The sequence below is a fragment of the Dunckerocampus dactyliophorus genome, chromosome 3 (assembly GCF_027744805.1).
Source record: "Dunckerocampus dactyliophorus isolate RoL2022-P2 chromosome 3, RoL_Ddac_1.1, whole genome shotgun sequence".
Classification (NCBI taxonomy): domain Eukaryota; kingdom Metazoa; phylum Chordata; class Actinopteri; order Syngnathiformes; family Syngnathidae; genus Dunckerocampus; species Dunckerocampus dactyliophorus.
Genome location: NC_072821.1, coordinates 30,501,877 through 30,516,805, shown reverse-complemented (window position 1 = coordinate 30,516,805; position 14,929 = coordinate 30,501,877). Strand labels below are relative to the sequence as shown.

Below are 14,929 nucleotides of genomic sequence, written 5' to 3'. Positions count from 1 at the left end.
CGAGAAGGTGAGAAACACCTTTGAATTCCGACTGTGACCTGTATGCAAATTGCCATCATAAAAACTGAGGCAGCAGACATTGTGAAAATTAATATTTGTGTCATTCTGAAAACTTGTGGCCATGACTGTAGGTGTGTAAGTGTGTTCCTTTCGGCTAATTTTGTTTGCAAAGCACATATACTGCATATCATCCATAACACCCCCCCCCCCACATCATGAATTATAAATGAGCCAAAGGTGTCGATTGTGAAAACAATACAATTCCTGAAGTGAAAGCTCAAATAATGTGCTATTGTACTGTGCTCATAAGCCTTACAGCAAGAAGGTCTGAATGTGTGTCAGCTCCGTGAAGAGTGTGTTTTCTACATACGGAAGCTTGTTTGTTTCCATAGTTTCCTCCCAATGTCCAAAGCATGTCTTTATACTTTACGTTATTTCATTTATTCAATAGGATAGCAGAGTCCTAAGCAAGACTCATCTACAATGAGGAGTAAAAAGATTTGTGAGAGGTTATGCTGTCACAAGTCTACACAGTCCCTTTGATGAAAATAAATTCAACGTTACAAATCCTTGTCATTCTTCTCACCAACAAAGCCTTGGCATAACCCGACCTAACACGCTCTGTGTCTCACATCCCCAACGTACAGTATGTCCCGCAAAGCCTGCTTACAGCCAATCGAATGCAACAATACACTGAGTAATAGACTGTCTGGTGTATGTGTTACTCCTCTATTTGCCCTGAGGGGAGCGTTCATGATGTTTTGTAATGGTCAAGTCCATCACCTTGCTTCCTGTCCACACTGGAGTGCCCACAAGGCAAGAAGCACTCTGGAGCTTTTCATGTTGCCTTTCTTTTCTGCCCTTTCTTCTCCACTTTGTCTTTGTTTTAGAATGAATAAGACGCTGTGAGCCGATGGGCTGATGCCCTTAATGGCTTTTACCTCCATGCTGCGTGCTGTTTGAATTTTGAGACTGCTGTTAAGCCATTGCCTCCACTCCGATGTACGGCATGACGCTCTCTTCATACAGTAATTCCAAGTGACCGGCCGATTATAGTATGGAAAATCATGAGTTGCATTTACATTGTTGATATACAGTAAAGCTGAATTTATTATAAATACAAATTACATTACACATTACAAAAACAGGTGATCCCCGGTCTGCAAGTTCCGTCCCTCGACTGCGATGTAAGTCAGGTTTTTGGAACTTTTACACAGGGGTGGGCAAATTACTTTCAAAAAGTAATTAATTAAAGTTACTAGCACGGCTCCAACTAATGATGATTTTCTTAGTCGATTAATCGAGTAATCGGTTAGGCCCACGTCAAAATGAACCTGACACAAACACTTTGTGGTATGGTCTGCAACATATCAGAAAAGAGACAAACATGTCCATCAGTGTTTTCCACAGTCAAAGCTGATGTGTGAATATCTTGTTTTGCCTAAAACAGAAAGATAATAGGTCTGCTTTCATGGCTGACTAAGGCCAATTCAAAAATATTCACATTTTAGAGGTTGAAATCAGAGGACCTTTAAATACAAAATTACATTTTCATCAAATACCAAAATAGTCAATAAATCATCGATTAATTGTTGCAGCTCGAGTTACTAGTTCCTTTCACAAAAAAGTGAATTGGGTATCACTTTACAATAAGGTACGCAAAACTACAGTAGTTAATGAGGAACGAACCTACCTAACCGTAACCACTACTCATTAGTTCTTCATTAGTTCCTCACGAAATACTCTAAATTTATGTGCCTTACTTCCTCAGTAACTACTCTACTCATTAGTTTCTCATTAGTTCTTCATTAGTTCCTCAGTAACTACTCTAAATGTATGCGCCTTAGTCATTAGTTCATTAGTTCTTCATTAGTTCCTCAGTAACCACTCTAAATGTATGTGCCTTAGTCATTAGTTCATTAGTTCTTCATTAGTTCCTCAGTAACTACTCTAAATGTATGTGCCTTAGTGATTAGTTCCTCATTAGTTCTTCATTAGTTCCTCGGTAACTACTCTAAATGTATGTGCCTTAGTCATTAGTTCCTCATTAGTTCTTCATTAGTTTCTCAGTAACTACTCTAAATGTATGTGCCTTGGTCATTAGTTCCTCATTAGTTCCTCAGTAACTACTCTAAATGTATGTGCCTTAGTCATTAGTTCCTCATTAGTTCTTCATTAGTTCCTCAGTAACTACTCTAAATGTATGTGCTTTGGTCATTAGTTCCTCATTAGTTCCTCAGCAACTACTCTAAATGTATGTGCCTTAGTCATTAGTTCCTCATTAGTTCTTCATGAGTTTCTCAGTAACTACTCTAAATGTATGTGCCTTAGTCATTAGTTCATTAGTTCTTCATTAGTTCCTCAGTAACTACTCTAAATGTATGCGCCTTAGTCATTAGTTCATTAGTTCTTCATTAGTTCCTCAGTAACCACTCTAAATGTATGTGCCTTAGTCATTAGTTCATTAGTTCTTCATTAGTTCCTCAGTAACTACTCTAAATGTATGTGCCTTAGTGATTAGTTCCTCATTAGTTCTTCATTAGTTCCTCGGTAACTACTCTAAATGTATGTGCCTTAGTCATTAGTTCCTCATTAGTTCTTCATTAGTTTCTCAGTAACTACTCTAAATGTATGTGCCTTAGTCATTAGTTCCTCATTAGTTCCTCAGTAACTACTCTAAATGTATGTGCCTTAGTCATTAGTTCCTCATTAGTTCTTCATTAGTTCCTCAGTAACTACTCTAAATGTATGTGCTTTGGTCATTAGTTCCTCATTAGTTCCTCAGCAACTACTCTAAATGTATGTGCCTTAGTCATTAGTTCCTCATTAGTTCTTCATGAGTTTCTCAGTAACTACTCTAAATGTATGTGCCTTAGTCATTAGTTCATTAGTTCTTCATTAGTTCCTCAGTAACTACTCTAAATGTATGTGCCTTAGTCATTAGTTCATTAGTTCTTCATTAGTTCCTCAGTAACTACTCAAAATGTATGTGCCTTAGTCATTAGTTCCTCATTAGTTCTTCATTAGTTCCTCAGTAACTACTCTAAATGTATGTGCCTCAATCATTAGTTCCTCATTAGTTCTTCATTAGTTCCTCAGTAACTACTCTAAATGTATGTGCCTTAGTCATTAGTTCATGAGTTCTTCATTAGTTCCTCAGTAACTACTCTAAATGTATGTGCCTTAGTCATTAGTTCATTAGTTCTTCATTAGTTCCTCAGTAACTACTGTATTTTTGTGGACCTTATTGTGAAATGTGAAGTGTAAATTGCATTATTAACGGAATTACTCCTTCATAAATGGAATTTTAATCACTTTTTTGAACAGCCTTAAAAAATGTAAAAGAATTGGGATTTAGTTTTGTCACGGCGTGTGATTTCAAAAGATGTTTCATGAGATTAAAGGGATAGTTTGGATATTTTGACATGAAGTTGTATGACATCCCCATCAGCAATGTAGTCCAATAACAGAGACTTACAGATGTCTGTAATGAAGTATGAGTTCCACTTAATAACAATAAAAATAATAATATTAATAATAATAATGCCTTTTATTTGTAGGCGCCTTTCAAGAAACCCAAGGACACTGTGCATAGACCGAGCTTAAAGCAGCGCACACACAAAAATACAATTATAGAGAATAAGATGTCCTGAATAAGTGGGTTTTGAGTGTGGATTTGAAAAGAGGAAGAGAGTCTATGTTGCAAAGTTCCAAAGAGTTTCAAAGTTTGGGGGCAGACCGGCTGAAAGCTCTGCAACCCATCATGCTGAGGCGAGCAGGTGGGACGGTGAGGTGGACGGAGGAGGAGATTCTGAGGGAGCTTAGTTGCTGGAGACAATTAAATAAAGAGTTTGGCTTCTCCAAACAATATGCGTTCAAATGATCACAAAAATGCCTTCTCAAAAAAAATCAGATGTCACAATACGCTCGGTGTTATATCTGTCTCTCGCCATTTCCCTGCACACTGTCGCCTGTGCGTTCATGTGAATGTGACGAAGACACGCGCATCTTCTTCCGCTGTGGAACACATACGTAAACAAGATGGCCGTGGCGCTCCGTCCCAGAAGTAGATGCGAGCGTCTTCGTCACATTTACATGAACGCGCAGGCGACAGTGGGCAGGAGTACAGCGGGAGACAAACATAACACAGAGCATTTTGTGAGGTCTGATTTTTTTGAGAAGGCATTTTTGTGAGGCAAATGTATTACTCTTTTGAACGCATATTGTTTTTGAGAAGCCAAACTCTTTACTTAATTGTCCCCAGCAACTAAGCAGAACTACGTTCTTCATCACAGGAATCTGATCAGAACTGAACTTAGGAGACCAAGTGGGGGGTAAGTCGCTGTTATTGGACTACACTGCTGATGGGGATGTCATACAACTTCATGTCAAAATATCCAAACTATCCCTTTAAGGCTGAGGGCTGAGCTCATGATTTGCAATTCTGTGCCAAAACCCATTACCTGAGGGCGCCACAATTCAGTTGGTCATGGTAACGGCATTTGAAATAGTCATTTATTTGATTACCCATTACCAGAAAACAATAACACCATTAGTACAGCTGTTATTTTTAATACCATTATTGGTTATTGTCCATTTCATAAGAGCAGATCCTTTCACACGTAAGGCCTATGAAATCCATTTAATCATTTCCCGAATTCTGTGGGTTTTTTTCCAAATTCAATTTTTTTACTTTTGATACTTACAGAATTTTGCCAGCAGAATGTGTACTTTTGTGACCGTATATAAAATGTCTGTTAATGAAATGCAAAAATCCTTACATTTATTGATGCAATCCATCATTAGCCAATTTTGCCCAGAATTTCAGAAACGGATGTAGCTTGGCTACCTTTTCTATTGGGACGTCATCCTCTGCACACATTGCTACAATTCCTCAACAAACTGTAATGCCCGTGCTGGCGGTTAAGGAAGACGTAGTCACCAATGCAATTTCAATTGTGTTCTTAATGTAAGATATTTTTTATGACACCCTTATTTTGTTTACACAAACAGACAGAATGTGGCGAACAGCTCTCTTATTTTGAAAGCCAGAAGTGTGTTGTGTGTGTTGAGAATGTCTGTTCACGGTTATGACGAGCTGGGTGCGAGAATGAACATGCCTCTTGGTCTTATTTCACGCAGAACTTGCACGGCGTCAATGGGCATCGGAAAACGCTCGTTTGCATTAGCAAGCGGTAAAACACAACATGACAGCCTGACCCGCACATGTGTTTGTGATGAGATTCCGCCACGGAAATACTTCCCTACACAAACGTTTTTGTTTTTTTTTTTAGTCACGATGACAGCATTTCCTTCACAATATGCCAATTCCAGCAGATTCCGCGTTTAACAGTAGATTTCGTTTTTATTGGCTAATTCCGCAATACCGTCTGCAATTCCGTTAACACGTAAATCATAGCACCCTACACATGCTCAAAGATACCATCTTTATTCTTCGTGATGATTGTCGTGTTTGAGTGGCCCGCGTCGATCTGCGTTTCTCCACTCTCTGAGCATTTGTCGAATTTCACTTCGCTTTTCTTTGAAGCGCAGCCACCACAGGAATCTGCCTCACTCACTCGTGGGAGACATAACGAAGAGAAAAACCGACGTATTATAGCAAATTGTTCTCTTTTTCTTTTTCTACAGTGTTACTCATTTATGCATGCGTTGAAACCACAAAATGTGGTAACGTACAAACAGAAAACACCCCTAAATGAATTGGAAACGCTGCTACAGTATACGTAAGACGCAAGGTGAGAACATCACCAACACATTGATATGCAAAGGAAGCCAGCTGCAGTCCCTGAAACTCCGATATAACATGTCCTTGGGAAACAACGTCCAGTGTTCTCCCATTTATCAACACTGATTGCATGTATTGATCTGTCAGAACATGGAGGATTCCCAGTTGAAAGGACTCAGCAGACTGGAAACACAGTGGCTGCTGCCGCGACCGAGGGTCAGTCGTCTAAACTGGACAAAAAACATAAAATATTGTAAAACCAATCAGCAATAATAATTTGTGGCATGTCTTTACATTCAACACTTTTTCACGCTAAACTTGAAATAACACTTTATGCTTTCAAATATCATGTTGTGACGTGAAGTACTATTCATCCACTCATACAATACAATCTCTAAATTTCAACACAATTTGTTGAGGGACTTTGTTCACACCGCACATTTGATAACATTTCCAAACAATGATTCCCCTAAGGAAATAGCAGAAAAAGATCTGTTTCAATGTCAAACTCTTGCTTCAAAAAGTGTTTATCAACTATGCAGATGATTTAAAGTAAGACCTTCACATACTGTAAAACATAAAAACTACAAATAAAATATAATATTTAACAAAAACACTAGTCACAGAATATATATACCAGTGGTGGATGGTGCATTTGGTACCTGCACCTTGAGTGGGGACCTTATCCACCTCTTAATACCGCCACTATCATGTCACAATTATACACACCATTAATAATATACAAAAATACAATACAACAAAGCAGGCATTACAAAATTGGTGACGAATATCATTATTACTAAAGCAACAAACCAGCTAACCCTTCATCTTCAAAGACATCATCTCTGAACAACTATAAACTACAAACGTCTACACTACAACATCATCTGGAGCAGTTCACAATCAATATTTATCAAAGCATCTAAAATGATATTAAATACATCACACTCACCGGTCACTTGTAAGCACTTGTAAGGGAGAAAAAAATCCAAACCTACATGACCCTGCGTGAAAAAGTGATTGTCCCCCTGTTCAAACATAACTTAACTGAGATTCATCGAGATCTATCAGTGTGGAAAAGGTTATAAAGACATTTCTAAAGTTCTGGTACTCCAGCAATCCACAGTGAGAGCCATTATCCACAAATGGCAAAAACATGGAACAGTGGTGAACCTTCCCAGGAGTGGCCGGCCAAACAAAATTACCCCAAGAGCGCAGCGATCACTCATCCAAGAGATCACAAAAGCCTCAGTTAAGGTCAGTGTTCATGACTCCACCATAAGAAAGACACTGGGCAAAAATGGCCTGCATGGCAGAGTTCCAAGACCAAAACCACTGCTGAACAAAAAGAACATTAGGGCTTGTCTCAGTTTTCCCAGAAAACAATTTGATGATCCCCAAGACTTTTGGGAAAATACTCTATGGTCAGATGAGACAAAAGTAGAAGGTGTTTGTCCCAATATATCTGCTGTAAAAGTAATGCTGCTTTTCAGAAAAAGAACATCATACCAACAGTAAAATATGGTGGTGGTAGTATGATGGTCTGGGGCTGTTTTGCTGCTTCAGGACCTGAAAGAACTCCTGTGATAAATGGAACCATGAATTCTGCTGTCTACCAAAAAATCCTGAAGGAGAATGTCTTGCCATCTGTTTGTGACCTCAAGCTGAAAGCAACTTGGGTTCTGCAGAAGGACAATGATCCAAAACACACCAGCAAGTCCACCTCTGAATGGCTGAAGAAAAACAAAATGAAGACCTTGGAGTGGCCTAGTCAAAGTCCTGACCTGAATCCTATTGAGATGCTGTGGTATGACATTGAAAAGGCGGTTCATGCTGGAAAACCCTCCAATGTGGCTGAATTACAACAATTCTGCAAAGATGAGTGGGCAAAAATTCTTCCACAGCTCTGTAAGAGACTCATTGCAAAGTTTTTGCAAACGCTTGATTGCAGTTGTTGCTGCTAAGGGTGGCCCAACCAGTTATTAGGTTTAGTGGGCAAACACTTTTCCACACAGGATCGTGTAGGTTTGGATTTTTTTTTCCCCCTTAATAATAAAAAGTTTCATTTAAAAACTGCATTTTGTGTTCAGTTGTGTTGTCATTGACTCATAAATTTATTTGATGATCTGTAAACATTTAAGTATGACAAACATGCAAAAAATAAATCAGGAAGGGGGCAAACACTTTTTCACACGACTGTATGTACTGTATGTATGTATGTATGTATGTATGTAAGTATGTATGTATGTACTGTATGTATGTATGTATGTATGTATGTATGTATGTACTGTATGTATGTATGTATGTGTGTATATACTGTATGTATGTATGTATGTATGTATGTATGTATGTACTGTATGTATGTATGTATGTGTGTATATACTGTATGTATGTATGTATGTATTGTATGCACTACTGTATTATTTATCTATGTTTATATTATAAGCAGTGGTTGCTATTTGCAACCATGAGCATTTGCACTACATACTGTTCTGGACGCAACATTGTGAATTTGTAACCTGTAAATATATACATATGTAAATATATACATATTAGTAGTAGTAGTAGTAGTAGTAGTACTCTTCTTCTTCTCCTTTATAGGAAAAATGTATTTACTATCGTTGTACTTTGTAACAAAGAGTGATGTTAGACCGTAGTCAAATGTCTACTGTGGTAAGATACATGGCCAATAAAGCTGATTCTGGGCCTACGGAGAAAATTCATTTCGGTCGCTTGTACACACAGTCTTGTCGTTTCTACCCAAAGCTCATTAAATCATCAATCAACAAACGACCAAATGTTATCCAAGATAAACTTGATCACCACTGTACCTCAATTATTAACAATTACAACCATGGAATTTCCATTTCCACTACAAATAACAATTTCAAAATATACATAGACTGGAAGATCCTTGTAAAGACCTCTTGCAGGTTCGGACAACGTGTCATATACAGTGAAAATATTTGAACGCCTGCTGATTTTGTTGGTGGTCCCCCTTACAAAGATATGAACAGTGCAGAATTGTAATGGTTGGTTTATTGTAACAAAAAAAAAAAAACATTCAATCAGGGTTATAAATTAAGCAAAGTGTGTTACGAATGTTTTTCTTGGTGACTGCGGTCCCAACTCCCTTGAGATCAACAACCAGCTCCTTTTTTAACATTCTGTCTCTCTCGGTTACAATAAATCTACCATAAAAGTTCTGGACTGTTACATCTTATCTTTGTAAGGGCATAAACCTACATAACCAACAGGGGGTAAAATACTTCGTTTGGGGGCACTTGGCCTTAAAAACCTTGAAGATGACGCTATAGATGAACTGTGGCTCCGCCGCTACAACCTCCAGCAGTAACCAGCCACCCTTGCAACATTATCTTAACAAGAATAACATTTAATTAAAGTAAAAGCTACCGAGTCGTCAAACCCTGCATTACTGTTATTGCCAGGGCACATTTGTGACAAATGTTTCTGTGACATATTGCAGAGCGCATTCACCAGTGCTGCTTACTAAATGGAATAACTCGAGGAGAAAGGCGTTTAGAAGAAAAAAAAAACACCAAAATTGAATGGGACTTCTCAAAAGCACTCGCCAGGCACTGTCACTCACTGTATTATTTACCTCTCTCTGGGCATTTGCCTCAGGGTCTGAGGTCACCGAGAGCAAATACAAAAATGTTCAATTTATCTGACACAAGGAACACTATATGCTTTCAAGCTCGCCACTCAAAGGTCCGGGTTGGAAAACTCAAAAGTTCCAGAAAGCAGACACAGGCTCAAGGCCGCCATCTATTGGCACGAGGCCTGAAGTCCCTATGTAGTCTGCTGCTCTGCCTCAGGGGAATCAATGACAGTCTGTTTGTTGTCCAGCTTCAAGGGAATCAATGGAGGAACAACAATCATCATCCTGACATATCTAATTAGTATCAAACATCTCCATTACAGGGGAGTGCATCTTGCTGGAAAATTGCCTGTGGATGAAATTGTTGTTTTTGCAGCCTCCATCAATAACATACATCACTCTTTATTTTTGAGTTATAGGTGGTCAGATTATACAGTTGTACGTTATACAAACAGCTATTAACCACATCCTCATCACATGACAGTTGTAGAAAAAAAATAAGAATGAGTCAGGCACATAATACAATTTAAACAAGAGAAATATATTTGTTTGTACTATTAAAAATCTAATAATTTATATAAGGAGTGAAACGTAAATAGATTAACACTGCAAATGTCATTTAAATTACAAAATACTGTCAATAGCAGATTGGCAACAATACTGCATACGGTTTTCTGCACAGTTGAAAAATACACAAAATGAAACGAAAAGGGAAATATCTGCGCAATTGAAATTGAAATCCATCCACAAAGTTGAACGGAGCGATAAGTATGAAAATGAAAAACCAGCCAGCGTCAACATCATCTTGAGTGCTTGCTTACCTTTGCGACGCGTCGTCGTCCTCGACAAAGTTAATACTCGTAACTTGAAAGCGAAGAGTAATCGCCGGCATGCATTTTTACTTTCTTTTTGATATGTTGGTGGAGCGAAAGCACAAAGTCCTCGGCTTTAGACTTCAGATGTAGTTGGGGACTTGATCTGGTGGTGCTCTTGCCGCAGCTGTTCTACCATCGCAGCCAAAGAGTAGCAGAGGCGACAAGAGGAGTCACCCCGTATCACTGCCGCTTTCGTAAGTACTCAACCCACATTCGTTGGTTACACCCCTCCGACATAGTTACTTAGTTACTTCGGTTAGCTACAGTATACATATCCTTTAAATATATATATATATATATATATCAATCTAAATTCAGCATTATACATTATATATGATTCAGCTCTTGTTGTGTAATCTGTCATTTGTGTCCACAAGAAATAAAATGTATAAATGTGCAATAAAATGAACTGTAATATATATTTTTTATTAAGCAAAGTGTCCTGCATGCCACTTAATCTTCATTAGGGTAGCGGGGGTATGCTGGAGCCTATCCCAGCCGGCAGGCAGCAGGGTACACCCTGGACTGGTCGCCAGCCAATCACAGGGCACAATATAGACAAACAACATTCCTACCTATGGACAATTTAGAGTCACCAATTAACCTAACATGCATATTTTGGAATGTGGGAGCAAGACGGCGTATCCGGAGAAAACCCACACACGCACGGGGAGGACAATGCAAACTCCACACAGAGATGCCCGACGGAGATTGGAACCCAGATCTCCTGACTGTGTGTCCAAGCACTAGGTCACTGTGCTGCCCATATGACTGCATATTTAATAAGTACAATTTAAAATATTAATTTAAACTACCCTGGACACTGGAATAGCATGTGCTAGCTGTCCCTGTTAGACTTTTCCACAAAATATAATCATTTTAATCCATCGGAAATGTTATATTTTGTACATAGTTGTGTTACTCTTTCACTCAACTATACTTTAAGTTCATTTTCTTTAAAAAAAAAAAAAAAGAACAATTTAGTTACAATATTGTGGTTTGATTATCGCTTCCTTGCTATATCACAGTTTTTCAGAAATTAATTAATGAATAAATGATTGCAGTTTCGTGGTCGACTGTCTATTACAGGGGTCACCAACGTGCTGCCCGCGGGCACCAGGTAGCCCCCCATGACCACACGAGGTGCCCGCAAGCCTGCTTTTCATTCAGGTTTTCAGTTAATAATGAAAGAACAGTAGAAAGAAATGCATTCTGAAATACAAAATGTGAGTTGTGGACATCAGCATTTTGTTAATGTTCTGGTAAAACAAGCATATTCGCTTTGTTTGGGTTTAAAATAAGCTCTGAAAATAAATGTTACAAAAATGAGTAGCTCTTGGCCATTTTCATTTTGTAAAAGTAGCTCTCACAAGGAAAAACATTGGTGACCCCTGGTCTATTATTAGTCAAAACATATTGAAATACAAGTGACATGTGATATTCTGGCCACTAGGTGGCAGTAATGACACAAAACATTAATGAGACTGTACCTTACATTACATTACCTTAAAACTTCATGAAGTCAGCCATGACATGTCCAACATGATAGAGTTTAAAAAGTTCTCCTCCATTCCGTGTGGATGTGGTAAGTTTTTGGCCTCCTAATTTTAGAAAAAATAAATTTGAGGCTAATTGGTTAGCTCGCTAGCTTGCTATCTCGAGACCCTGCAGCATAAGAGTTGTACAATGTGATGTTAACAATGACTAATAGGAGTGTAAAGGTGACTGTAAGTGTGTTATTTCATGTCTACAGGGCTGTAATAATATTAAAAACCATATTTGGAAAGTCATAAACTAGTTTTCTATTATCTTACTATAAAAATATTCAAATTATTAACATTGAATCCTTTATTGTAGAAATTTGTTTATCGCGATCGGGTCTGGAACCAATTAAGCGCTTTAAATGAGGGGTGACTGTAAGTGAATTTCCACAAAGTAGGATTCCTTATTCATAAATTGAATATTTTTGTAGTAAGAGCATTGAAAACCTGTTTACAAACTTCTAAATACGGTTTTTACCATTATTAGAGCCCTGTAGACATGAACTAACACCCCTATAGTCACCTTTACACTCATGTTACCCAAAATAGACATGATAAGAGTAAGTAAGACATATAAGACATAAATAAGACTCCTGCTAGTGTATGTTGCCTTTCATGTTGGTCCTAAGGGGAGCAGAGTGACTGGCGGACAGGAAGTGACGTCGTTGATTTACAGCTTACCGTGGTTTACAGCCGCAAGAGTAACTCGTGTTTTTATTCGGGATTTATGTGCCTGTTGTGAGATAATTCAAACCTGCAATAAAAGCCAAGTCGAGTCTGGTGCTTTGTGGCTCACCGAACATTACAGTAACATTACTGACACCTAGTGGCTAGTGTTGAATAATATGGCAATGTCTTTGAATGCTTCTTTTCTATGCTTTACATTTGTATATAGGTTCATTTCTGTGCTTGAAAATGCTGAATTTATATCAACTGTGACCGAGGCGAGGGCGAAAGACTCAGCAATTCATTTTTTACTTTTAAAATACAATTTTTTGTTGAATCACAGTAGTGTGCTTACTGTCAACATGCTACTCAGGATGAATGCCCTGTGGCTATATTTCATGTATTTGCTAATTTTATGCCAAAAACCCACTCCTGTTACTGTCCGTCCTGTAACTCAAATGAGTCAGCTTCACCTTAGGAAGCTTGTACAAAAGTAAAATAAAGTCGCCTGAGATGCCCTCGCCAATGGTGGCAGCGTGATGTGTTATCTGCAGCCTGCAGAAGTTGCTCAGGTAGGGCAGCTCTTCCAGGATGGTACAACCATACACGCCACGCGGAGGAGATACCAGAAGACAAGCCAGTGATGGTTTAGGGAGGGATATCGTCGGAAGGCTGCATAAATCTCTACTTGCTAGCCAGAGGTACTCTGCCTGCTGATAAGTACCGCAATGAGTTCCTCACACCCATTGTCAAAACCACATACTGGTGCAGCGGGTTCCTGTGGGAGTGTCAGCAGTTCCTCAAGGATGAAGGCATCGATGCTATTGACTGACCTTCCCTAGACCGGAATTCAATTGAGCATCTCTGAGACGTCATTTACCGTCCATTTAATGGTCTAGGTGCTGCCTGATGCCCCGATTCCCCGGGAGACTCAACTGTGGTATCAACAGGACCTTGCTCACATGTTATAGGGAGTGCATACAGACATATGGAGGCCATGCACACAATTGAGCCATATTATGAGTTGTCTTGACGACATTAACAGAAGTGGGACATTTTATTTTGAATATGATACTGGAACCCCCCTCGTTTTCACCAGGAAACTCCTATATTTTAATCCATTTTCCATTTTAATCCATATTTTTTTCCATTTTCTATGCCGCTTATCCTCACTAGGGTCGCGGGTATGCTGGAGCCTATCCCAGTTGACTTCAGGAGAGTGGCGGAGATAGACCGTGGACTGGTCGCCAGCCAATCGCAGGGCACATGTAGACAAACAATCATTCACGCTCACATTCATACCTATGGACAATTTAGAGTCGCCAAATAACCTAACATGCATGTTTTTGGAATGTGGGAGGAAACCGGAGTACCTGGAGAAAACCCACACACGCACGGGGAAAACATGCAAACTCCACACAGAAACGCCCAACGGAGATTTTAACCCAGATCTTCCCGATCTCCTGACTGTGTGGCCAACATGCTAACCACTAGGCCACCGTGCGGCCCCTGTATTTTGATAGTTTCCCTTATTTTTTTCATATTTTAACTTTCATGGGGAAAAAATTCCACTCCAGTCCCGCTAGAGCAACAAAAGCATAACACATCCTGTAGCCCACGGGTGCCAAAAGTGCCATTTGCGGTCCGGGGCTGTTTTTTTTATTTTATTGTGGCACATTCTAAAAATATCATTTAACAAGAAAACTAAACTAAAAAGAAAACCTACAGAAAAAATGTAAAAATCAGCAGTAAATTTACAAGTATAAGGTGAAAATAATAAAGAAAAAAAGGTCTAATCTAACAAGAAAAAGTCATATTTTTACCAGAATAATGTCGTAATATTATGAGGAAAAATAATATAATTTTAGTAGCATAAAGCTGAAATATTAAAAAAATATATATTTTTTTTAAAAGTTGTAATATTATAAGAAACAAACAAAACAATGGATAAAGTTGTAATTGTAATTGGAAAATTAGGTCGTGGAAAAAATTACGTTACCAGAATAAAGTAAAAATATTACGGGAATAAAGTCATAATAACGAGAAGAAAATTTCCAAGAAGGAAAATGAAATATCCATCCATCCATTCTTTTTCTATGCCGCTTGTCCTTACTAGGACCACGAGGGTATGCTGGAGCCTATCCCAGCTGACTTTGAGCGAGAGGTGGGGTGCACCCTGGATTGCCAGCCAATCACAGGAGACAAACAACCATTCACACTAACATTCATACCTATGGGCAAGTGAGTCTCCAACTAACCGATATAACCTATATATAACCTCCATATTTTTTGGAATGTGGGAAGAAACCAGAGTACCCGGAGAAAACCCACGCACACACAGGGAGAACATGCAAACTCCACACAGAGATGCCCACCGGAGATGCAAATCCAGATCTTCCAGATCTCCTGACTGTGTGGCCAACATGCTCACCACTAGGCCACCGTGCGGCCCGAAAGTTGAAATAGTTGGAAAATAAAA

At 38.8% G+C, this 14,929-nt stretch overlaps 1 protein-coding gene across 4 annotated transcripts in view; it reads right to left on the bottom strand.

Annotated features, from left to right (window-relative positions):
- The window catches only part of LOC129178507 (multiple epidermal growth factor-like domains protein 11), a 164,034-nt gene extending 153,645 nt beyond the window's left edge, over positions 1–10,389 (bottom strand). For all 4 annotated transcript variants that reach the window (XM_054770793.1, XM_054770796.1, XM_054770795.1 and 1 more), the window contains exon 1: positions 10,190–10,389. The gene's annotated coding sequence lies outside the window, so the exon portion shown is untranslated. The remainder of the gene's footprint in view (positions 1–10,189) is intronic.
- Positions 10,390–14,929: the final 4,540 nt, after the last annotated feature.